The sequence below is a fragment of the Sapajus apella genome, unplaced genomic scaffold (assembly GCF_009761245.1).
Source record: "Sapajus apella isolate SASKATOON/1434 unplaced genomic scaffold, GSC_monkey_1.0 scaffold129, whole genome shotgun sequence".
Lineage (NCBI taxonomy): Eukaryota > Metazoa > Chordata > Mammalia > Primates > Cebidae > Sapajus > Sapajus apella.
In genome coordinates, this window is record NW_022437069.1 from 1,270,945 (window position 1) to 1,295,906 (window position 24,962).

A 24,962-nucleotide genomic window follows, 5' to 3' on the forward strand; every position below is an offset into this window, starting at 1 on the left:
CTAAAGGCAAGACCTTCTGCCTATCCAGCGAATCCTATCTCCCTGTGGCTTTTCAAAAGAAAATTTGGTCTTTGTTCCTGCAATTATTTTTCCCTCTCTTGCATTATCTATCCCTTGATAAATCATTTCTATTGCTAAAAGATCTTTGGTCTTTAAAAAGTCCTGCTTTGCCCCTTGTTCTCCTTTAGTTACTGTTCATTTCTCTGCTACCCTTCATAGCAAAACTTCTCAGAAGTCAAAATTAAATGATTTCATTTCCCTGTGGCCAATTTCCTTAACTTACTCCAGAGAAGGTTCTGTCTCCACCACTCCTCTGAAACTGCAGTTTTCCAGGTTACCATGTTGCCAATACGTGGTCACCTCTTGTCCTTCGTTTACTCAACCTCTCATTATTGGATGTAGTTGATTTTTCTCTATACCAAGAAGCGCTTCGTTCTCTTGTTTCTAAGACAGCATATGGTTTGCTTCCTGCCTTACTGATTGTTGCTTCTCGGTTCCCTTTGCTGGCTTCCCCTTCTTTGGATTTATTAAATAGCTTTCAACTGCAAAAACAGAAAATCCAAAATTTCTGGCTTAAACAATAAGGAAATTTATTGTCTCACAGAATTGGACATCCAGATGTAGAGTGAGTTTCAGAATTGTGTGCTCTAGGTCAGCAGTCCCCAACATTTTTGGCACAAGGAACTGGTTTTATGGAAGACAATTTTTCCATAGATTGGTGGGTGGGATAGGGTGGGATGAGGGCAAGGGGAACGGTTTGGAATGATCCAAGCTCATTACATTTATTGTGCAATTGTTTCTGTTATTACACTGCAATATGTAATGAAATAATGATACAACTCACCATAATGTGGAATCAGTGGGAGCTCTGAGCTTGTTTTCTTGCAACTAGACAGTCCCATCTGAGGATGTTGGGAAACAGTGACAGATCATCAGGCATTAGATTCTCATAAGGAGCATGCTACCTGGATCCTTTGCATGCGCAGTTCACAATAGGGTTTGCGCTTTTATGAGAATCTAATGCCACCGCTAATCTGACAGGAGGTGGAGCTGAGGTAGTAATGGGAGTGGCTATAAATACAGATGAAGCTTCACTCACTCGCCCACCACTCACCTCCTGCTGTGTGGCCTGGTTCCTGACAGTCCATGGAGAGGTATTAGTCTATGGCCCAGGGGTCAGGGACCCTTGCTGCAGGTAATCAGTCGTGTCATCTATGAGTCATGTTCTTTTCTCCTCTTCCTTCTGCCATCCAGAAAATCAGCTTCATCCTAAGGCAGATTCTTTTTGAGTATGCGCATAGAGTGGATAGTGGTAATGTGGGCTACATGTTTCTTCACTGACATCCTCAAAAAATAAATGTTCCCAAAAATCTTTACCTCATTGTACCATTGACTTGAATTCAGACACATGACATTCCTAAACTCTGACCCCTTTTATGCAGACTGATTTTGGCATAGGGTCCTGGTCATTAGCAAGGAGTATAGGACTACTGTGATTGGTTTACACGGCTCAGGGCACATCCCTAGAGTGAAGTCGGATATGTGGGAGATGGATAGATCAGAGGGGGATGGAAAAAAGAGAAATTGAGAATAATTTCTAAGTTTTGGGATCAAATAATGGATATATATTGAAGCTCTATGAGAAGTCCTGGAGGAAAGACAGGTTGGCAGGGGCGGGTGGTAGAATCAGTGTTTTAGACGTGCTAGTTTTGAAATGCCTATTACATATCCAAATGAGGATGTCCCTTTAAGTTATGGGATGAATGAATTTGGAGCCCAAGAGAGGAGTCAGGTCTTGAGTTATAATGTTAAAAGGCATCAGCATATAGCTAGAATTTAAAACCATGGGAATGGATGAAATGAACTAATGAAAGAACATATAGAGTAAAAGGTGAGGAATGGCACTGGGACTCTCCAATAGCTGAAGGGAGAGCAGAAGGGAAGCACTCACCTCATTGAGTACTTGGTCCATATTAAGTTATCAGTGCCTTTGTTTTTTTGTGTATTAGTTTTATTCCTAAAGGATTTAAGGCAGCTCTCAGTAAATTCCAATGTCTTCTCTCCACAAATGTCTGATGGATCTCAAGAATCCAGAGAAACAAGTTCTTTGGAACCAAAATGTTAAGAAAAGCAGGGACAGACTTTCAGATGCAAATTCTTCGCTGAACCTCTCTCTTCCTATCCCTGCTTGGCAGAGAGCTGACAAGTCAGCTATCAGTGCCATGCCGCTCTGGACCTTGAGAGAGGTGCTCCATTTGAAGATAGCAAAACCTCCTTCATTTGGAGCCCTTGCAGAGAAGCACGGTATAAATGAGTGAAAAGCCTAAATTAGATAATTTTTAAAAGAATGGTAGCTTCATTATTTTCAAGTACACAGAGTAACTTAAACTCAGTCATGAGGTGTTCCTTTGTAGAAGCCCTTAGAGACTTTCCTTAATGAGTAGATTATAATATTGGTAATCAGCATAACGGTTCTCTGCAATGCGTGCTTTGAAAGCAATTGAGCATATTAAGTGATTTTGATGTTCCACAGGGCAATTTTACCTACAGCATTTATCTGCTCAGTGTATACCCTTTATAGCTGTAACCCTCTGTTGGAAACAAAAAGAGTTCTGAAGTCTGTCCTTCAGGCAACGTGTGATTACCAGAATAGGAGGCAGGGAGATACTTAGCAGGACTTGGATGTTTTGGCCATGGTGCCTGATAGAATTATGGGAATAAGTTCTATGAGAAGACTGGTGCAAACCCTGGTTCTGTCACCTACAATGTACCCCTGAGCTTGATGGTAAGAATTTTAGTGAGTCTCTTTCTCCTCTGTAAAATGGGGATGATTTCTACTTTGCAGGGTTGATGTGAGCACTAAATGAGTACTAATTAGAGCTCCTGATGTAGTAAGTGCTCAGTAAATGCACACTGACTGCCTTCTCCCTTCTCTGTCAATCTCTTGGCCTGTGTGGGAGGGTCTCCTGCCTCTTGAGTGTCACAGTCTGCTTCCAGCCCAGGTTGTACCTCTTCATTTCCTAGTGACCAACTGACATAAGCTTGCCGCTTCTCTAGGCCCAACCCCTGCCCACCCATGGCAGTTGAGGTGGTGCCCTTCTGTAGCCATGCATCGCCTTTGCCCTGCATACCCAATTCTGAGAAGACTAGAACACCTTTAACCTGCTTTGCTACCAAACGCGTTGTTTAAAGGGAGCTTTGTTTGCTGAATGTTTGTTATTGGTGTGTTGCTGATGACTAACATTTATTATAATCTTACTTACTATGGGCCAGATGCTATGCCAAGCACCTTACATAGGAAAGTGGTTACTGGATTTCATCAATTTTGAGTGCATTTTTTGAAATTGGAGTGTGTCTTAAAGTTGGTGTTTTGTCAGCAGTTGTAACGTTATTGTCGTTGCGTGTGCATGTGCAAATTGGGCATGCTCTTCCCGTTGTCATCATTTTTGTTGAGTAAATGTGCATTGTTGATACCACCTATGCTCAGTGTAAAAACTTTTTAAGATGCCTTCAAAAAGATTACACTATGATTTGGTATTATAATGAAAGGTTGTTTTATACTCAGGAAGGCAGAACAATGGGGTTAATTTGTTATTAGTGAAGCACAGATTTGCCATTGGAGGAATGAACATGATTTTTTACAAAGCAGGACGTGTTTTTTGAAACTACGAAGGAAAGATACCCACTCGTAAATGAAGTTTTATTGACATGCTGAGATTTATGCAAAAGGATTGCCTATTGGACAGCAAACAAGGCAACTGAAGGAGAAACTGACCCATTCTTTGGAATAAATGGAAGACGTTTTGATGTAGTGAGAGGCCTAGTGTAACCAATTCATGCAAAGCACAGGACTCATCATTGAGGTGTGAATTGATTTGTTAGATGCTTCCTGCTGACTTTGAACAGGAGCTAATTAACTTCCAGGGACATGTGATTCAATATAGAAAAAGTGAAACTAGATTTTAAGTCAAATAAGAAACAAAATTTGTAAAAGACCAAAAGGCTTTTTGAGTAAGTATGCCTTAAGGGTACTGGCATTTGCATTAATCAGCTATGGGAAGGCACACAGAGAAATGACTGTCATGAAGAAACACGTTTGTTATAAGCATAGGTCCCTAGAAATTGTATGCCATGCAGGGCCATGGGGAAGCACCTGGATAGGTCAGGAGGCAGAGGGAGCAGGTGAAAACATGGATAAGGGCCTTTGTTGTGGTTTCTGCAGAAAGGAATGGGCCAGGCAGCAGGTAAGCAGGTTTGGGATTGACTAACTTAAATTTTGGTGGGCTCTGGGGTCTAGCTAGGTGCTACCTGACCTTGGGCTGATTAAGTCTTAATGTGAGAGCCTATAAAGAGGTGGTTGGGGGTGTGGGCTCTGGATTGGTTGGTTTGCATATGAAGGACATGGTCCCAGGCAAGTTGTTTGCTATCTCCAGGAATTAGCAAACTCTGGGAGGGGCAGTCCAGGGTCAGGATGGCCCCAAGAGGTCAAAGCATCAGAAAACACAGGCAAGCTTCTGGAAAGACCTCCGTGCTGAGGAACTGAGGCTTCCTGCCAGTAGCCATGTGAATGAAATATCTCAAAACCCAGTCCCCCCGCTTCATTCAAGCCTGTAGATGACAGCAACCTTATCAGAAACCCTGAGCCAGAACTGCCTAGCTAAGCCACTCCCAGATTCTTGACTCTCAGAAAAAGATAATAATTGTTTTTTGGTTATTTATTTATTTTTACACAGGGTCTCCTTCTCTTGCCCAGGCTGGAGTGCAGTGGCACGTTCATGGCTCACTGTAGCTTCTTTTTAAATGTTTTGTAGTAAAAGGGCCTTCCTGTGTTGTCCAGGCTGATCTCAAATTCCTAGGTGGAAGCGATTCTTCTACTTCAGCCTCCCAAAGTGCTGAGATTACAAGTGTAAATCAATTTATAGTGTGTAAATCACAGCTCTAACCCTACCTTTCTAGTCTGGTAATGTCTCTGAATGCCAATCTCTCTCTCTCTTAGAAAGAGGTGCCTTGTCCTCTCTCAACTGTCTTGCCATCAGTAGGGAACCAGGTAACCAGTCTTTGAGTATGGAGTTAGCAAGTAGGAGCTGAGTGTTGGGCTGCTTTTTTGGGGAGGCTCCCTGCTTAGCCATGTAACGTTTCATTAATTCTTTGATGCCGAAGTTTCACCTCCTGCGGGGAGCATTTGCAGCCCCCCAGGAGAGTTGTCAGCAGTTGCTGCCTGGCGGTAGCACACATTAACTAAACAGCAGAAGTGGGGCTCGAAGCCTCCTCACACTGCTGCACCTTCAGCTGCTCTTCCTGGCCCAGCCCGCTCTGCTTCCTGGGACCCAAGATCTCCTGGTCTCCAACTGCTGTTTCTCTTCTAAGTGTAGTCATTAACTTCCCAGGGAGAAGAAGAGAGTAAGGGGGGTGGGGGGGGGGGGGGGGGGAGAGAGAGAGAGAGAGAGAGAGAGAGACAGGAGAGAAATTCAGGGAATGGGAATATTCTCAACAGTAATGAAAAAGTGAATGAAAGATAATTTTTAGAATCGGTCTCTTTGCCCTATTCTTTAAATGTTTCTGCTGAGGGCTACAAAGTTTGAAATCTGTCTTAAGGAGAGATGTATTACTCAAAATAAATCGCCTCTATCATACAGTGTGATACAATGGATTGTGGAGACTCAGAAGGGTTAGAGTGGGAGGAGGTGAGGGATAAAATGTACATACTGGGTACAGTGTACACTACTCAAGTGATAGAGGCACTAAAATCTCAGACTTCACCCCTATGCAGTTCATGCATGTAACCAGAAACCACTGGTTACCCCAAAAGCTACTGAAATAAGCAACAACAGCAACAACAACAAATGGACTCTAGCTTGTTTTCCTTTCAAGTCTTTTTAAAATGTCATTCCGGCTAAAACACCTTTTTTTAATGTTTATCTGAAAAGTGATTGTCAACCCTCAGGATAGGTTAGGGGTGCGATTGCTGTAGCAGCTGTGTCAGAATCCTGAGAGGGATTTCCTTTGCTGGGGGCAGTGCGGGGGACGGGGAGGGGAAACATCTCAGTACATTCTTATTGGGAAAATGCAAAATGCATACATTTTCATATCACAGACCTCAGAGAGTTTGAAAAACAGTCTTGTCTTATGCAGAGGCACAGCGGTTTATAACTGGGGCACATTCCCTTGAAATCTTACAGAACATGAGATTTACCTAGTTATCAAACAAGGGGAGAAGTTTTAGAAGGTTAAGAAACATGTTGGAAAAACATTGAGTTTCCTAAAAATGCAGAACGGAGAAAGCTGGAGCCAGATGCAGGAACATTTCCGTGCCTCTCCCGATGGGAGGGTACAGAGAGGGGCAAGCAGCAACGGCCAAGTTTAGAGAAAGACAAGGATGCCAAATGGACCTGTGATGGCCCAGGTGCCATTGTTCTTCTGGGTTTCTGTTTATAATTTTGCAGTGAGAAACCCCCTTCTAGGGGGAAAAAATCCCATAAAATTGAATACATGCAAATGAAAACATACGCATGGCAAAAAAAAAACCACCACCAAAAAACAAAAAAGTCAAATGACAACACCTTTAGCAAAGGATTGATTTCCTGACTACAAAACATCCTAGAAATACATAATAAAAATATGAACACTACAAAAGAAAAAGTGGACAATGTCATTAGCAGAGTGTTCCAGAAAAAAAATAATCATGGTCAACAACCAGATGACAATTGCTTGTAATGTTTATGTTCACCCATCAGATTAGCAAAGGCTAAAGATGTGTGATGACCCACTATTGACAAGGATACAGGGTGCTCACCCACTGTTGGTGGGAGAGTAAGTTGGTTCAGATTTCTTGAAAGACACAAAAGCTATATGTTAAAAAATGTACATAACTTTTAACCCAGTTAAATTCTAACTCTAAATATGTGTCAATACCAAAGGTATCAGAAGAAAAAAATAACACATGTGTCAGGGCAAAACATTTCTATATGTGAGCAAGACGTGTTCATTGCAACTTTTTATGAAAACGTGGGAACTATTAAATGTGCATCAGTAGAAAACAGACTAAATATATCATGAAACAGCCATACAATGGGATCTGATAGAACTGTTAGAAGTAATGAGGCGAATCTGTATGTATTGATTTGGAAAGCTCTCTGAGACATTAGTTGAACTGTGTTTAGCATGATGCTATTTTTCATTTGAAGAAAAAACTGTGCTGGATGCGAAGTCAGTATACATATAAATACATGCTTTTAGAGTCCTAGAATGCTTTTAAAAGGACATAGGAAGGCTTTTAACAATGGTTACCTCTGGAAAGTGGGCATGGAAGTGAGGGGAGATAGACATTTCCCTTTATCTTTACAATTTTTTTTTTATTGTGAACATGCATTAAGAAAATTTTTTTCATTGTAGAAAAACCATAAAATTTATCATCTTACCTGTTTCTAAACATAACACCACCGCGAGTGCAGTGGTGCTAGGTACATTCATGTGGCTGTGCAGCCCGTCTGCACAGGCCAGTTTCATCATCTTACAAAGATGTATCATCTTACAAAAATCAGGCCAGTTTTATCATCTTACAAAGACAAAACTCCATACCCATTTAACAACAACTCCCCGTTCTCCCTCCCCACAGACCCTGGCAGCCACCATTCTATTTTCTGCCTCTATGAATTTGATTACTCTAGTGCTTCATATAAGCGGAATAGTAGTATTTATCCTTTTGTGACTGGCTTATTTTACTTAGCATGATGTCCTCAGAGTTCATGCATGTTGTAGTGTGCGTCAGAATTTCCTTCCTTTTTAAGGCTGAATAATATTCCATTGCAGGTAGATAACCACATTTTGTTTATCCATTCATCCACCAATAGACACTTGGGTTGTTCCTCCTCTTGGCCATTGTGAATAGTGCTGTTATGAACAATAGATGTATACATATCTCTTGGAGAGCCTGTTTTCAATTATTTGGGGCATATACCCAGAAGTGGAATTTAATGAGATTTTCTTAAAAGTATTTAACAGATGAATTCACCTGCAGCAGTAGAGGTGGAATTAGGTGGACACTCTGTGGAGTAGTTGAACTGAATAGTCTCAGGCCACATTTTCTTTACCAGCCTCCCAGAGGTTTAGCAATTTCATTCCTGCCCCCTGAGCGTTTCCTTTGCGCAGAGACAGGAGGAGGCTTAGTAGGCTTATGAACCAGCTGCTCCCATCTGCATTAATTCAGCACATTTCTATAGCTCCCCAAAGGAGGAGACGCTGCAGCAGCATTTAATTAGTGGCCAGGAACATGCTTTCCCAAGGACACGACTTATTTCTCAGCCAGCTGCTGCCTGTTGCTCCCTAGCAACATGAAGTACTCACATCTGATTGCTCTAAAGCCCTTTCTCTGCAGATGAGGGGGTGGCCAGTTCACCTGCTGTCATAGCCGGGGGTGGAGGCGGCGGTGTCCTTGGGTCTGGGGCTAATTCTTCAGAAAAGAATGGTCTGAACGTGTTATTCCTGCCAGCGGTGGAACTAAACCTCTTGATCCTTGAACTGGTGTTTCAGATGCTCCACCACTCCTCTCCTTCAGGTTCATGATTAGAGCAGACAGAATGTGGCACAAACAGAGCAACATAGTCTAGAAAAGTCCACTTGGATTTTAAAGTACAGCTGAGAGACTTTGAGGAAGAGGGAACGATCTCACCCCCAATTGGGAGGCCTGCCTTTCAGGATGGACTAGGGGAGGGAGGTATTGGAGGCCCTGGCACCACACCACTGTGTGCAAGAGGAGCAAGGAGAGCTTCCGCCTCATCCTAGGTGGCTGGCTAACTGCTCCTGGATTCTAGGGCCCTTGGGGAGAGAGAGTGGGGTGGCAGATACCCGAAGGAGCTACCACTATGAGTCTGAACTTGCCTTCCTCACCAGGTTTGAGAGATGGCTGCTCAGACTTGAGACCAGGCTGGTTCCTCCCCAGTGCTTCTGCAGATGTTGCAAACTAGAATATCCTGCTTTTTCATGTTGCTGTCAGGAGGCCCAGCTGTCCCACGTACCAGTAACCAGGCCCCCTTTAGACTGAGCGTGTGTGCTCTCCGGCTCGCACAATCCCCTCATCACCCCTTCAGCCCTGTTTGAGCGTGAGACTCCTGTGTTCTCTAGCCACCACAGTGACCATGGCTGTGTCTGCAGGGGCCACCTCATCTTTACCCATTCATTCATTCCACAACATTTATTGGGTGTCTTTTGAGTATCTGACCCTGAGCTAGGCACTGGGCTAAGAAGATCAATACAGTGTGGTCTTTGGACTCCCTGAGCTCATGGACCAGGTTCAGAGACAGACAAGTAAATGGGCTGGGGGATTCACTGAAATCAGGTGACCAAGAGGTGCACAAGGGTTGGGATAGCACAGGGACCTTGGGTATGTGACCTAGACTGGGGGGCTGGGGAAGTCTTCTGGCAAAGATGTCACCTGAGTTTAAAATTCCGAAGGATGAGAGGAGTTAACTTGATGACAAAAGGGGAGAGGTTGAGGAATGGAAGAGAAGGGTCCAGCCACAGGCAGTGAGGTACAGACGCACGGGGGCATCAGAGAGTTTGGCATGCTTGGGGACCAGCAAACAAGAGCTTGCCTAAAGCTGAGTGGCCAGGATGGGGAGCAGATCATGAAGAGCCTCGTCAGCCTGCTGAGCGTTAGCCTTTAGAGAGCCCTTGAAGAGTTTAATTGGTGACGCCACTTGTCAGATTTGTGTTTTCAGATTACCCTGGCTACAGAATGGATTTGATGCAGGAAGCAGGGAAGTCTAGAAAAGAGGCCTTTGCAGTCACATAGGAAAGAAATCATCTCTGCATAGGAGACTCCTGAACTCCTCCCTCCTGCCCTGTAGGAGATCTGATGAAAGGGAGGAGCAGACTTTCAGAGGTACAGAAACTGCCCTAGGTTTGGCCTCTGCTGTTTGCATTTAGCCCGCACTCTTACTGCTTCCTCTGCCCACTTTGTTCCTGCTTCTCCCACCCTGACTAGCTTCTTATAATGGCAGGTGGACTTGATAATATCAGCGGAGACTTGGCACAGTGCTGGCACTGTCAGTGCCCAGCTAGGGACAGCTATTGTGGAACAACCTGGCTGGCAGAGATCTGATCTCAGCTTCTGTCCAAGCTGCTGCCTCTCAGACAGAGCTCTCAGTATGCTGGACACTATCTCATGTGGCCTGTCCCAGCCCAGGGCAGCATCCCCTCTATACCTGACCAGGCCTCAGTGCCCTGTGGCCCAGGGAGGATGTTGAGGACTGCTGGTGGGTTGGCAGTGGCCAAGAGATGGGGAGGATGGGATGGATGGGCATGATGTGGAGGAGTGTGCAGTTGCACATGGGTGAACGAGGGAAGGACAGAGTCAGGGGTGAGGCAGCAAGTGGGGGAAGATGGTGCCCAACCAAGACTGGGGAGCCACGGAGAGGCCGGTTGGGAAGGGAAGACGCTGGGCATGGCTGGTGGTGCTTGTGAGAAGATCACCAGCGGGGACATGCACAGGAGAGGCAGGTCATGAACCTGGAGCGCCAGACCTCGCGACTGGAGGCCAAGCTTGAGGACCCAGAGGTAGAGCATGCCCCTGGTATCATGAGAGCCACCAAGTCACCCAGAGGAGCTTTTGAGCAGTGACTGTGTGCCAAGCATGGTGTAATCCCTCTATTAGCTGCTTAAACCCTCACAACAACCCCATGAAGTGAACTAGGAGGCGTTCCTGGACTGCTCAGTTACTAGCCCTCAGTTACTGAGTGGAAGAATCAGGATTTGAGCTTGAGTGATCTCTGCTTCCAGAGCTTCTGTTGAGAACTGTCATGTGCCTGCATTGCTGCCTTCTCTGGGCACCTGTCCTAGGAAGTTGTCACACATTTCCACCAATCCAAACGACAGCTCTGTGAAGGAGGCAATAATATTCCTGTTTTCAGATGTGAACATTGAGGCTTGGAGACTTGTCCTAAATAACACACACGGTGGCTGTAAAATCAAATCAGGATTTGAATCGAGTCTCTGATTCTGAAGACTGAGCTGTTGTCATAAGCACATGCTGTCTTTAGGGCCAGGTTGGATAGTGAAGGAGGCGAGGACAGGGTAGGCGTGAGAGAGGGAGGGTAGGCACAGAATTCATCACACTCACCAAGGGAGGGAGGCTGGTGAGTTGCATAAGGTTTGGTCTCTAGAATTCTGACTCCATGCTCCCTCCGCTATCTGACCCTGCTGTATTGTCTCAGCCTCAGTTTCTTCATCTATAAATAGGCATGATACTGACTTCTGAGTGTGTGTTGAGGATGAAATGAGAGACTGCATGTCTGGCCGGGGTCTAACATGTAGTGAGCCATCCATAACAGAAAGCACTTGTCAAGTGTCAGGCTAGGCTGCCCTCTCCAGAGAGCCTCTCCTTCAGTCAGCATGGGCACAAGTGCATGTTTGAAGGGTTAATTTGGCATTTTCAAGTCATTCTACCCCTGGTGAGAAAGGACTAGCTTTTTCCATTTCTAGGGAGACTGTTGGAGATGACAACCTTTGGTTCTGGTGTCCCTTCCAGCTGCTGCTTATTGATGAAGTGAAAATAGGAAGCTACCACCTCTCAGTTCTCCTGCTGTGCAGGCAACTCCGGCCTGTCTCAGCCTGCAGACACTTTCTAGGTGTGTGTATTCTATATTGCGTGAGCCACAGGACAACAGGAGTCTGCCTTTGGGGTGGAAGTGCAGAGGAAGACCGTGGAAGGCTGTGTTCTCTCCACACCTTCCTCAGAAAACACAAAGGAGTGGCTGGGCTGTGGCCACTCAGTGCTGCAGGTAGCACAGAACTGCAGGCAGTCTTACATTGCAGCCTCACACTGAAGCAGTGCTTGTGGGGCCACCGAGGCCACCTAATTCAGAGGCTGCCAACAGTTTCTAGTCTAGGGCCTCAGTTCACCCATACAATGACTTTAGTGGGATCACCCCTATGGTTCTACTTTTCATAGCCTTTGAGTGACGTGGTCATTTAATTGGTTCCCATGGCATTCGAGCCTCTTTCTGGGTTTGTGCGGTTCTACACTTTCTGAGTTCTAACTGGAAGCAAAGGCCAGCCTCCCTCACAGGGGCACCGCCACTGAGGCTCTGCCAATCAGCCCACCTGTGCCAGACTTCTGGAGCCAGCTGTGCACCACAGCCTGGGGGAGTTCCCTTTCTAGGGCAGCAGCCCCCAGATGCTAGTATTTCAGTGCCAAAGTTGAGTTTTCCAGATCACATCTGGAAACAGCATAAAAAATTATTTCACTGCTGGAGTGATGAGAGTTAGGCAAGATGCCTCCTACTGTGTAGACTGGGAAACCGGTAAGAGAGCAAGGACAGGGAGTCACTGACAGGGTCACAATTAGCGTGCAGGCCTTCCGTTTTACAGTCTTTCCACTAGATTCTTTTTTTTTTTGTCTGATGAGTTTCCCAAATTTGATGAGTGCCAGGTGGGGTGCACATTTGGGAAGATGCCCCAACGTGGCTCTGAAGGCTCTTCCCGGGGCAGGCTGCGTTCAGCTGCCCACTCCTGGCATTCAAACCCCAGGCAAAGGCAGCCGGCCCCAGGCCAGAGAGGTCCTGGCTTCCCAGCTTTGAGCTGTGCAGTCATCTCCTTGGTGCAGGCTGGGTGACAGGGACAGCAAGATGACAAAGGCCAGGTCCCTGCAGCCTAGGCTGGGGCACAGCTTGGTTCTCAGCCTCACTCCCCGCTGTGCTGTGCTTTGCCTGTCAGACGGCGACGCTGGGCCTTGCTGGTGCGAGCGGCCCTTGGGGGCTTCTTGGAGTCCTGGGCCCTGCGGGGATGTTTCCTCTTGACCTTTTTGCGGCTGTGTGCATGCAGTGCTGCTGTGAGGGAGGAGATCCGCTGAGAGAGCAGGGGGTCTCTGGACTTCCTGGGCAAGGCTTTGGTGGGCATGGATGATGCCTCCTCCTCCGACCTGTCTCCAGCCCCTCCCTCAGGTGGGGTCAGCCCGAGCAGCTGAGCCCCGGAGAGGTCCAGGTCACTGATGGTGGTCACGGTGACTGTGTGGTTGGGGTGGTCGTACCGCACCGACTCCATCTTTGCTGTCACCAGCCAGTCCAGCTCATCTGCCTCCTCCAGCGCCTCTTCTCTCTCTGCCAGCATCTTCAAGTATTCCTGGTGGCGCTCCTCCCGCAGCTTCCTCTGCTCCTCTTTCAGCCGCTGCTTAATCTCCTCAATGGCTGCCTTCTTCCGCTGGACCTTCCGCTTGTGGAAGCCTGTCAGGTACTCCTGCCTCTTCTCGTCGAAGCTGAGAACTAGCCTGGGCCGCCGGTTATCACCATCTCGCTTCTTCTTCTTGTTGCGGCCCATAGCGCTGAGGCCACCACCTTCCTCTCACCGGAGACGCTTCCGGGTCTCCACTAGATTCTTAAGGTCCATTCATAGGTTTCAGGATACTTTCTGAAGAGGGTTCTAAAGCTATTCCTTTGGGCCTCCCTACAGTCCAAACGGATGAGCTGAAGGCCCTGACTGAGTTCAAGCAGGTGTCTACATGCCCCAGAGGGAATGCAGGGAAGCTTAGAACAGTGAGCACTTCTTGGGCACTTGAACCAGACACTGTGCTAAAATTCTTTGTGTATGTCAATTAACTTACGTTTCTGCTCAACTCCCTGAAGTGCCTACTATTACCATCTTCATCTTATAGACAAGGAACTCAGGCACAGAGAAACTAAGTCGCCTTCTGGAAGTCACAAAGCTGGAGCCAGAATTCAAACTGAGACTTTGAGTCTGCAGCTCAGTCATCTTTACCTTGCGACATGAGGCACTGGGGAAGGGCACGGGGTAGAGGAGGACAGACTGTTTGTCTGGAACTCACACTGCATGCAGGTGGCCAGCCATGTGGGAAGGAGGGAAAATCCCCATCTGAGCCACAGTTCCAAACCAGAAGGAACTGAATGAGATGCTCTGAGGGATAAGGCCTGTCTTAGAGACATCCTCACATCTAGGAGGGTGGGTGGCAGATGGACAGCCATGGAACCCAGCCCCGACCAGCTGCTGTTTGCAGGGGAGAGCTGCCCTTGTGCCCCTTTGGTGAGTGTGTGGTGACAGTGGGATTAAGTGTACCCAACAACCTCAGTGACCATTGGGTGGAGGTGCACAGTGGGCCCTTCTGGCTGGCCCTTCCAGCAACTCTGAATCCTGGGTGCTTAGTGCTTGCTAATCTCCATCCCCATGGCAGCGGGATGTGTCACAACAATTACTGAGGCCATGGAATCTCCCACCTCTCGATGGCCAGGTGGTTCACCCAGCAAATGTCTCCTAATCTGAAGAGCTGAGAGAGCAAAATATTTTATAAATTGTCAGAGAACCCCCTTTAACCTCCCTTTTAGAAAGGAAGATGTAAATCAGGACAATGGGCCTGGACTTGGTAACTGAAGTGAGAGAGATCTCTCCTCTCTTCCTCTCAATTCTCCTTCTTTCATGTTTTCTACATCCCCCATGATTTCGGTCTGCTGATTTCATTTGTTAGGTCCGCCTTCTGTTTCCCGCCTCATTTCACAAAGGATTTGAAGCCTCTCTCAACAACACATTCAAAATAATATGACAATACAGTAAATGTTTGAGTAATTTGGAGCCAGAGGAATATATGATAAACTGAGGTGGATGGAACGCCAGGATTTCTTAGTGACCCCTTTTTAGAATACCGCATCTGGAACCATTCTAGCGGGACATATTTTCTTTTTTTATATTATATAAGCAGTTTATTTAATGCATATTTATTAAGCACCTATTTTATATAAAGAAAAAATATCCCTCATTTTGACTTCTAAATTCTTTTGTCACGTTTTGGAGACTTCACTGTGGTGTCCTTTCAGAATCAGACCCTGGTTAATGTTTTGGGTTCTAGATAACACTGTAGAATCCACCCCGTATATCATTGTAGTCATTCAACTTGTTAATCCAGAGTTCATTTATTGTTTTGAAATGTTTATCCAGAAACATTCTAGAAAAGCACCTTACAAATCACATTTTGTAATGCATGCCGGTGTTCCCATGGCGTTTTCTGGAACGTGGCTGAACCTGGAGCTGGGAGTTTGCTCCTTTACATTGTGAGCAGGTCAGGGGAGCTCTGGGCAGCTGACATGGTTAGACGTGAGGCCCCACTCCAGCCACTGACATAGGCTCTTCTGTTCAGTGAAGCCCTTAACACGCACTTACTGAACAGCTACCCAGCACTTTCCTAGGCCCTAGCTATGGCAAAGCCACAGATCCTGCCTTCGTAGAGTTACATTCTAGCCTAAGATATAGAACATAAACAAGAAAACTAATAAATGAGTGACATGATCTGACTTGTGCTTTAAAAATAACACTCTGTGAGGCGGGCGGATCACTTGAGTCAGGAGTTCGAGACCAGCCTAGCCAACATGATGAAACCTCGTCTCTACTAAAAATACAAAAAAGCCTAGCCAGGCACGGTGGCATGCACCTGTAAACCCAGCTACTCAGGAGGCTGAGGCAGGAGAATGTCTTGAACCCGGGAGACGGAGGTTTCAGTGAGCTGAGATCATGCCACTGTACTCCAGCCTGGGTGACAGAAGGAGACTGTCTTGGGGAAAAAAAAATCACTCTGGATGTTGGGGGCAAAATGGAGCTGTGGTTGGAGGGTAAGGTGGTAAAAACAGCCAATTAGGAGTCCAAGGCAAAGGGCCAGGCAAGAGTAGGCTGATGGCAGGAGAAATGGTGAGAAATGGTCAGATTGGGACGTATTTTGTAGGCAGGGCCAACTGGACCAGTGGATGAGCTCAGCACAGGGGTAAGGAAAAGGAGTCAATGACTCCAAAGTCTGTTGGCCTGAACTGAGTACGTGGCTCCCTTAGGTAGGACTAGGTGAGAGGAAGAATTTTCTGGGGATGGGATGAAAACCAAGAGTTGCAACTTAGCCATGTTGGGTTGAGCGTTTATTAGACATTCAATAAGAAGATCTATATATTTCTAGTGATCAGTGACCACTTTGCTAAACCTGGCCTGGGTGTGTGGGAGTAGAGAGGATAGTTCCAGAGGAACAGGCTGCCAACCCCACAGCCTATGACCAGGGCAACCCTGGACTCCCTTGGAAGACCCCTGCCCATGGCAACTTGCTCTAGTTTTACAAATTCATTCATTCAGTTGCCACATTCAACACACATATTTTCAATGTGCCTGCAAAGGCACAAGTTTATGGTATAATCTAAATGGATGGACAACATATTCTTTTCTGTTGCCCTATTTAGTACCCCAACTTTTGAAGAAACACAAAAGCCAGCTGAGTGAATGGATCTGTTTATAAAATAGTTAGTAAGGCCCATGAGGCCTGGCTCCTATTCCTTGGCTGCTGGGAGGACACGTGAACACAGAGCCCTTTTATTCTGTGCCTGTGTCCCTCAGGCCACTCTTTCCTGGCCACCATCTCCTCACTGCTGTCCATTCTTCATTCTCCAAGTGTTTCCATGCCTCTGATCACAGCCCTGCTCAGGACCTTCAGGCACACCCCAGCCTCCTCTGCAGGCCCTGCACTGCCTGTCCTCAGCCCTGTTTCCAGTCCTTCCTCTCAGCCTGCCCCTGCACTGGCTCCACCCCATCCTGTCCACATCACTCAGGATCCTGAAACACAGCCGGGGTGTTTCTTTGCCTTCCCCACATCATTCACACCATGGCTTCTGCTCACTGGTTGCCACAGAAGACCTAGCCCAGCAGCTGCCACCCTCAGAGGACTTCCTTCCCTGACCCCTGCCTGTCCCCACACCCAGCACAATGACTGCCATGCTGCTCAGTGCTCCTGAGGTGCTGGTCCTTCAAGGAATCACAGGTCCACCCAGGAAGTACTGCTGCCTTGTGCCTGGGAGGCTGGACTTCGCCTCAGTCACAAGGCGCAGACAAGGCAGGTGGCCTGTGTTCTCACTGCCCAGCTGGCTCTGTGTGCAGTTAGGAGCCAACTCACTGTGCGCTCCTAGAGGCTGAGACAGGGTCGACAGTCTAAAGCTGTGCTTTTCACCAGGTCCAGGGTGGGGTTACTGCAAAGGCCTTTCCTGGAACTTGCTAGAGATGGAGACTTTCAGAGCCCACCTAGGGCCCACTGAATCAGCACCTGCATTTTCACAAGGGTCCCTGGGGATGCACGTAAACAGCCGAGGATGAGAAGGGCTGGTAAGAGAAGGGCTAGTCACCTCCCGGGAGGACTTAATAAAGGACAGCAAAGTGAATCCAACAGTGGCCAACCATTCCATGCCAAGTAAGAGATTAGGAATTTGAAAAGGTGTATTGTGCCAGTCAGGCTCTCGGTTACAGGAAACAGAAACCACCCTGGCTATTACAGGCTGAAAAGGATTTGTTGCTGGACCATTAGGTGTTTACATATCCTTGGAGGGGCCCAGAGTGTCCCTGCAGATGCCCTAGGTTGCTGCTGCCTTGGTCCCCATCAGGGAGGCAGGGCTTCTGGAGGGATTGTGGGGGTGGGTGACCTTCAGCTCCTTGACCCCAATGGAGAGGCTGTCATGGCCACTGTCACAGCCACCCCTCAACAGCCACAAAGCTGCTGTGGAAAAATCCACCATCTCCCCAACCAAAGGGTGGGGAGCAAGCAAATGCTTTCCTAAAAAGTAAAAAAACCCAAAACAACCAAGGGCAGGGGGTGGGGGTGGGGCATGAGGATGGTCTCTGCTGCTCTTCTTCCAATTCTTGTGCAGGCACAACTAGTGAGAGATCATATACAGTCACAGCTGCTCTCCCCTGCTTGGAAGTCAAGCGATGGGTGGCTGGCTGGCTTGTAGAGTGTGGAACCTATCACAAGCACAGGGTGGTGTCTCCTGCTTTGGCTGGAGGTGTGCTGAGCTGCAGAAAACCTGTGAGCCTACGCCATGCCACCTCTAAAGTAGACTTTAATGAGAGAGTTCTTGGGAGCATAGCATTGATGGTGCCTCATGTGACTTGGCTAGGGCATAACCATGCAGGTCGAAAATGGAGCTTGCTGCTTCCAGGAGAAGCCTAGAAATGGAAGGCTGGAGGAGCAGCCTGTATAGCAGGGCAAAGAGAGAGGGGCAATGGCTGGGTAAGTTACGCTGCTGGAAACTGGTGGCCCCCGAGGCCCCTGCGGCTCAGTGGGCACTGTGAAGGGAGCTGGGCTTGAGCCAACATTGCTGGTACCCCTCTCACTTAATGTGGCTCAGAGATTCCCACAGTAGGAGGCTGGATAGGGTGGGCCACAGGGTGGGAGCTGAGACAGGTGAGGAGCGGCAGCGCAGAGTGCTCCGGCTTGTCAGGGAAGGGGCTGTGTTTGGGTTCTCCAGGGAGTTGACTTGGAGACAGTTCTGTGTTGGAGATTAGGGGAGTACCCCAGGATCAGTGCCTGGAGGAGGAAGCGGGCTCAGGCAGAGGAAGGAGAGCTGTGTTGCAGGCCCCTCGGGGTTCAGTTGGAGCTGAAAGTGTCTGTCAGGGATGTCCCCTATCGGTGAACATGCCCTTGGGAGGGTGTGGCTGGGCTGTCCCTGGTGCTGACAGTATTCCCAGTAGCTGGGCGATAGGCCATTCCATGAGGCGGTCTGGGCAGTACAACTCCATATCCCCCTCAGAAAGGCCTGCAGCAGAGGTCCCTGCAGGCATGGATGGGTGGGGCAAGCCTCCAGAAAGCTCACTGTAGGGCCCATGAAAGAATTCCCCTGGAGTAAAGGAGGTGTGGCCGCCAGGGCTGGCCGAGAGCCCTACATATATTGCCTGCTGAGCAAAACAACCTGACTCTCCCCCAGTTCCATCTTCACGATCCCAGACCTGAAGAGCCTGAAGATGAGGAGGGGAAGCCGTTATGTGGGCTGCGAGGTTGAGGTTTTATCATAGACTTGACTGGACTTTTAGGTCCCTGGAGAAGAGTCGTAACTATCAAATGGGATTTATTCTTGCAATTAAAAGTAACCAGGCCAGGTGTGGTGGCTCACTTGGGCAGATCACTTGAGGTTAGGAGTTCGAGACCAGCCTCTCCAACATGGAAAAACCCCATCTCTACTTAAAAAAAACGTAACCAGAAAGCCGTGGCGTCTATCTGAGATGGAGCTTCAGGAGTCTAGAAAGGAAGATGTGAGGAAGCTGATTGGAGGCAGTGATGGGGGAAAAATAAAGGGTATCCTGTCAGCTCAAGCTCAGCCCACTACTGAGTGTGCACTCCCCTCAGCGAGGGGCTGGGGGTATGGTGGTTAAGTCCTTGGGTGGCAGGGAGCAGAGGAGGTGGGGGATACTGCACTTTTTGCTTGTCGCATCCTAGGAGGCTTTGGAGTCCACGTGTGACCCAGTTTTCTGCCTCTGTCTGAGCAAAGTGAGCTCTGATTAGAGGAGGTGTGAGAGCTCTAAATGACTGCAAAGTTCTTTTCAATCAGACAGAAAATAGGTGAGAAATGCATTTCCGTTAATGCCCCAATTATCCCAATCCCAACAGGACAAAAAATGTGCTTTTGCCTGCTCCCAGGGACAAGACCACCAGGATCTTCTGAGTGTCCTCTCCCAGAGGCAGCCCGGCTGGCACAGCAGAGGGGGCTGGAGAGGGGTCCTTGCAGTGCACCAAGGCTCCCCCGCCCTTTCAGAGAGCCCGGGATCAGGCCCAGGTGAGTCGGCGCCTGAGACGGGGTCCACACAGGCTCTGCTGGTGGCGCCCCTGTACCCGCTCCTGCACTTCGCACCCCTCTTCCACCCGGAAATGACACCTTTGCCTCTGCTGCGGTTTGGATGTCCCCTCCAAAACTCATGTTGAGATTTAATTGCCATTGTGACAGTATTTAGGGGTGGGGCCATTAAGAGGTGATTAGGTCATAGAGTGGATTGTTAGAAAATCCAATTTGGCCTTTGGATTCTTTTTCTTGTGCCCTCTCTCTCTGTCTCTCTCACACATACATGCCCTTTCTCTCTCATACACACACACTCTCTCTGTCTCTCTTACATCCCCTTTCTTGCCCTTCTGCTTTCCTCCATGGGATGACACAGCACAAAGGCCCTTATCAGATTTGGTCCCTCAACCTTGAATTTACAGCCTTTAGAACTGTGAGAAATAAGTTATCCAGTCTGTGGTATTCCATCTGAGACAGCCTCCTAAACTTCCCTAGAATCCACTCTGCCTGGAATCCTGCCTGCGGCTGTTTTCTGCCAGACTCATCTCTCACCTGGATTCCAGCCATGACCTCCTGTGGGCCTCCGTGCCTCCAGGTGCCTTTAGTTCCTCCATCCAGTGCCCCAGACTCCAGCCTGCTCTTTCTAAAACACATCTCTGACCATGGCAGGGCCCTGTTAAAACCTTTCAGGGGCTCCCGCTGCTGACAGCCAGCAGAGGACTCTCCTGGTGCCCCAGTAGTGTGGGGCCCTTCTGATATTACCAGGCCACCAGATGCCAGCCTGTCCCTCCTTCCCTGTTATTCCATCTGTAGTCCACCCCAGCTTTGCCCATTTTTCTCTTCTGTATTCACCCCCCCCAACTTCTCTCCATCCCCACTGACTTCTCCAGCATTCTTTCCTGCCCTCTCTACTAGATTCCTGTGGCTGCTGTGACAAATGACCAAACACTGGGTGCCTAAAACCACAGACACATGTTCTGACACAGTTCTGGAGGCCAGAAGTCCCAAATCAGCATCACTGGGTCAAAATCAAGGTGGCAGCAGGGCTACGCTTCCTTTAGAGGCTTTAGGAAGGAAACCATCTCCACAGGGTTGACAAGAATTGCATGCCCAATTCTGGACAGAAATAGAGTTAGAATGAAGCATCGATCAGGCACTTTGGCTCTGTTCCTTGTTGCTACAAGTCACGTGCACTGGTTACTGATCATTTGCACCCCCATCGTTCCTACAGATAGGATTTCTTACATTAGGATCCTGAGACTATTTAAGAATTGATTTGCATCCACTTTGTTCCTGTAGACGGGATCTCTGACATTAGAATCACAGAGCTTTTGTGTATGGATGGCTTAAGATATTTTCCAGGCCCCGCATTCCAGGAACCAGTTTGAAGACCCCAGAATGGGATTGGCATGAGAGTATAGTTGTTTCATCTCCTTGTCCCGTGACTTCACCCTGCACTCTTCCACCCACCAATCGATGCTCTCCACACTTCGGCCCACTCAAAAACTCTTAAACCTAGCCCCAAACTCCTTGGGGAGATGGATTTAAGGTTTCCTCCATCTCCTCATTCAGTGACCCTAAGATCAAACTCCTTTCTGTACAGCAAACTGGTGTCTCGGCATATTGACTTGCTGTGCACATCGGGCAATAAACCTGTCACAGTTTCAGAAACAATCTGCTGTTGCTTCTTCCAGCTTCTGGTGGGTGTTGGCATTTCTTGGCCTGTGGCTGAATTTCTCCAGCCTCTGCCTCTGTGGTCACATGGCCTTTCCTCTTCTGTCTGTGCAGTCAAATCTTCTGGCTCTGTTTTATAAGGATATCTCTGACTGCATTTAGGACCCACCAGATAATCCAGAGAATCTCCCCATTTCAAGATCCCTAATTTGTTTCTTTTTTTTTTTTTTTTAAGAGTTGGGGGTCTTGCTATGTTGCCCAGGCTGGACTCGAACTTCTGAACTCAAGTGATTCTCTTGCCTTGGCCTCCTGAGCAGTTGGGACTACAGGCATGCATCACTGGGCCTGGATTTCAAGATCTTTAAGGCTGGGCATGGTGGCTAGTGCCAGTAAATCTCAGTACTTTGGGAGGTGGAGGCAGGAGGATTGCTTACACTCTGCCCTTTGTTCTTGCCATCTTCTTTGCTGGACACTGCCCCTATCACCCTTCGTCACCCATAGTTGCCTCCTAACTCTTATTCTGATTTTGAGCTTGTGCCTCCTCCTCTAGGAAGTATTCCTTGATTCATCTTCTCATCACCAGCAACACACACACACACACACACACACACGTGCACGCGCTCACTCACAGGTGCCCCCATCCTGTGGTAGCACCCTGTCGTGTCATAATGGACTTTTTCTGAATTTGTCTCCCCAGCTAGCCTCCCAGGCTGCTCAGGCCAGTTACCAGGGCCTACCTCTTCAATCTGAGTATTGATGGATGCTTGAGGATGGAGAGAGGGAAGAAAGACTCAGAGGGATGGGCTTTCCAATTATTTGGCGTTTTCATTTCATTTTTGGCTACAATTTTTTAAAAAAACAATCTGGCTTCATCTACAGTTAGATGAATTTAAGGAAGTAGGAAGATGGGTGATTGGCTCCCACAGAACATTTTCTGATTAAAATTACAGGAAAAATATTTGAGAATAATTAATAATCATAACAGCAGCAACAAGATGGACGAGCATCTGGATTCACCACGGTGCTCCCTGCCAGGGCCCCACAGAACCAGCCAAGGCCCTGCAAGGATGGAAGCTGCCATCTTAGCAGAGTGAAGATTGGGAGGGCAGGGCAGGGAAGTCAGGGCCAGCCGGGATGCCACTTGCTGTGCCTGAGCAGAGAACACAGTTGTTTTACAAATCCCCCTGCCAGTCCTGTGGAGGTGGGAGTAGCTGAGGCTCAGAGAGATGCAGCCATCCCTCCAAGGTCACACAGTAGAGCTGAGATTCAAACCCTGGTCTGTGTGACTCCAAAGTCTAGCTCTTTTCAGCCCAGCAAGCTAGAAGGAATGGGCAACTGGGCAGGGTGGGCAGCTGGGGGGCATAGGCAGGGAGCAGGCCTGGCCTAGAGTCTAGGGGAGAACTAACTGGATTTTCAGGGCATTGAATCTGGCTTGTGTAGCATCCCTGAGGCTCTCCCTCAGAGCAGCTTAGTCCGGATCCAGGCTTTCTTCCTAGCCACGAAGGAGCTGTAGGCTCCTCAGATGCCGGAGCTCTGTCCCACTCAACATCCTCATGGTCCTGAGGGAGAAACAGGTCTGAGGTTGGGGAGGGAGTGTGGCCTGACAGCCTGCATGCTGAGTCTGGGCTCAAGCTGGGTCTAGAGAACAGGTGTCCCCCAAGCCAGCCGCCCCCCCCCACCCCGTCCCGTGACACCATGCCGCCCCTCAGTTGACATTTCTTTTTAGTTCAAGAGGATTACGCAAATCCTAGGCGGTTAAGCTGCCACAGGGCACTATGGAAACAGATCGCCCTGCTCTCTCTGCCTCCTCCGCCCAGCCAAGCGATAATGACACTGAGGCTGACTCCTCTGGCGAGGCTTGTTATGCTAATTCGGGAGCACGTGCACAGTTTGATTTGAACCTGGGTGGGCAGTGGGGAGAAGCCAGATTAGTTACGAGAACAAATTTCAGAACCAAGTCAAATGTCTTCCCCCAAATACTGGACCAACAATAGAGACAGGGAGTGGTACAGGGTCCATGGGTATCAAAATATAAACTAACAAAATGTTACATGCACATTTCAGCAGATAACTTACGTAATGCCTGACTGTAGCGTCTATACATTTTGGAAAAATCAGTTATTTATTTTTATTTTAACGGGCTCATTAATCTGAATAAGTAACAACATCAATAGAGAATGGGATCTGCCTTCCACCTGCCACTCTGTCACCCAGTGTCCCTCCTTGGAGCTGAGCACACTGCCAGTTTGGGGTGTATCTTTCCAGATGCTCAGTGCATACACAAACATGTATGTACACATCTTTTCTCCTTTTCTACAAAAATTAGCAACTATACTACGCACAATGTTCTGCCCCCACTCATTTATTTTTCACTTAGCAAGCGTGTTGGCTTGTTTCAGGGCTAACATTCCACTATATAGATGTACTGTATTATAACTTAACTAACCCTCTATTGGCGGACATTTAGGTTCCAGTCTTTTACAGTACCTCCAAAAATATCTTTGCATACTTGGTACGCATGGGAAACAGTATTCATAGCTGTGGTCCCAGCTATTTCCAAGTAAATTAATTCAAATTAAATAGAATTGGAAACGCAGTTCCTGGTCACTTTTTAAAAGCCATGTGGGGCTAGTGGCTACCATTCTGGCAGGGAAGCTGTGGGCATTCTGTTGTTTAAGGAGTTCTAGTGGACAGCGATGCTGTCTCTATGTGATGCAGTCCTAGAGGGGAATAATGAAGCCACAGGTCTTTGCATCTTGTGTTGACAGATATTGCCAGATTTCCCTCTGAAGAGGCTCTAGGTATTTACTTTCTCCCCCAGTAAGAGCTGAGAGAGAGAGAGAAAGAAAGAGAGCGAGCGAGCGAGAGTGAACGCACTTTTATTTCAGAACAATCGGAAGAGAATGTTGGAAAGAACACAAAACGTTCCCTGTGTACTGATTGCAAGGACATGTTGTTTCCATCATCAGTACCCACATTGCTCACATCAGATACCGCCGTTCCCAGTTTACAATGGGCATGCCTGTCCCTGGGGTCCCACGCTGCTGACTCCCCCAGAGGCCTCCCTGCCACTAAGGTCTGCTTCTCCATAGCTCTAAGCCTCTCCTCATCTCCCCTGTACACCCTGACTCTTGGCCCATCATGGTGCAGGGGAAGTGCTGATCCCATTTGTTCAGCATCACCACAAGACAGCCTTTACTAGAAAACTCAGCACCCTTGGCCCAGACCTCTGTTTCTTCACCTCCCACTGTCTCTGACCCTCTCTCCCTGTGGTGAATCACGACCTCCATGTGGCTAAACCTCAGGGGCACCTCATCTTGCAGAGCTCTTTTCGGGCTTCTGGACAGCCTGCACTCCGACTGAGCCTTCTGTCCCACCTCCTTCACAGTCTCTCCTCCTTGCGTTTACAGTCTTGGCTGTCTTCTTTTCCTTAATCTGTACGATTTTCCTGGGCTGTCTCATCCCGTCATGGCGTTGATTGGCATCTCTGCATTTGGGGAATGATGCGAAGGCATTTAGCCTCTATGTCCTTGATTACTGGTAAGATGAAACATCACGTCAGTTTTTGAGCTTTTGAATTTCTTCCATTATACAGCCAGCTGGAAGCAGAGTAGATGTTGGGTGTTAAGAGATTCCAGTCCAGTTCCTGGCTCCTGTGGGGCTCTGGCCCATGCTGCCGATCTTCCACGCTCTGAGCATCTCTGTCCACGGCTGCTGCATTTT

The 24,962-nt window shown here is 48.0% G+C and overlaps 1 protein-coding gene and 1 pseudogene across 3 annotated transcripts in view; one reads left to right on the forward strand and one right to left on the reverse strand.

The window, feature by feature from the left end:
- DET1 (DET1 partner of COP1 E3 ubiquitin ligase) overlaps positions 1-21,511 on the forward strand; it is a 49,316-nt gene extending 27,805 nt beyond the window's left edge. Inside the window, exons 6-7 of one of the 2 annotated variants that reach the window (XR_004264077.1) lie at positions 19,400-19,565; positions 20,797-21,511. The gene's annotated coding sequence lies outside the window, so the exon portion shown is untranslated. The remainder of the gene's footprint in view (positions 1-19,399; positions 19,566-20,796) is intronic. The other variant, XR_004264078.1, reaches the window with a different exon arrangement.
- Positions 12,400-13,361, reverse strand: LOC116539488 (annotated as a pseudogene). The gene has a single exon (XR_004264079.1). The product of XR_004264079.1 is annotated as a nucleolar protein 12 pseudogene (transcript).
- Positions 21,512-24,962: the final 3,451 nt, after the last annotated feature.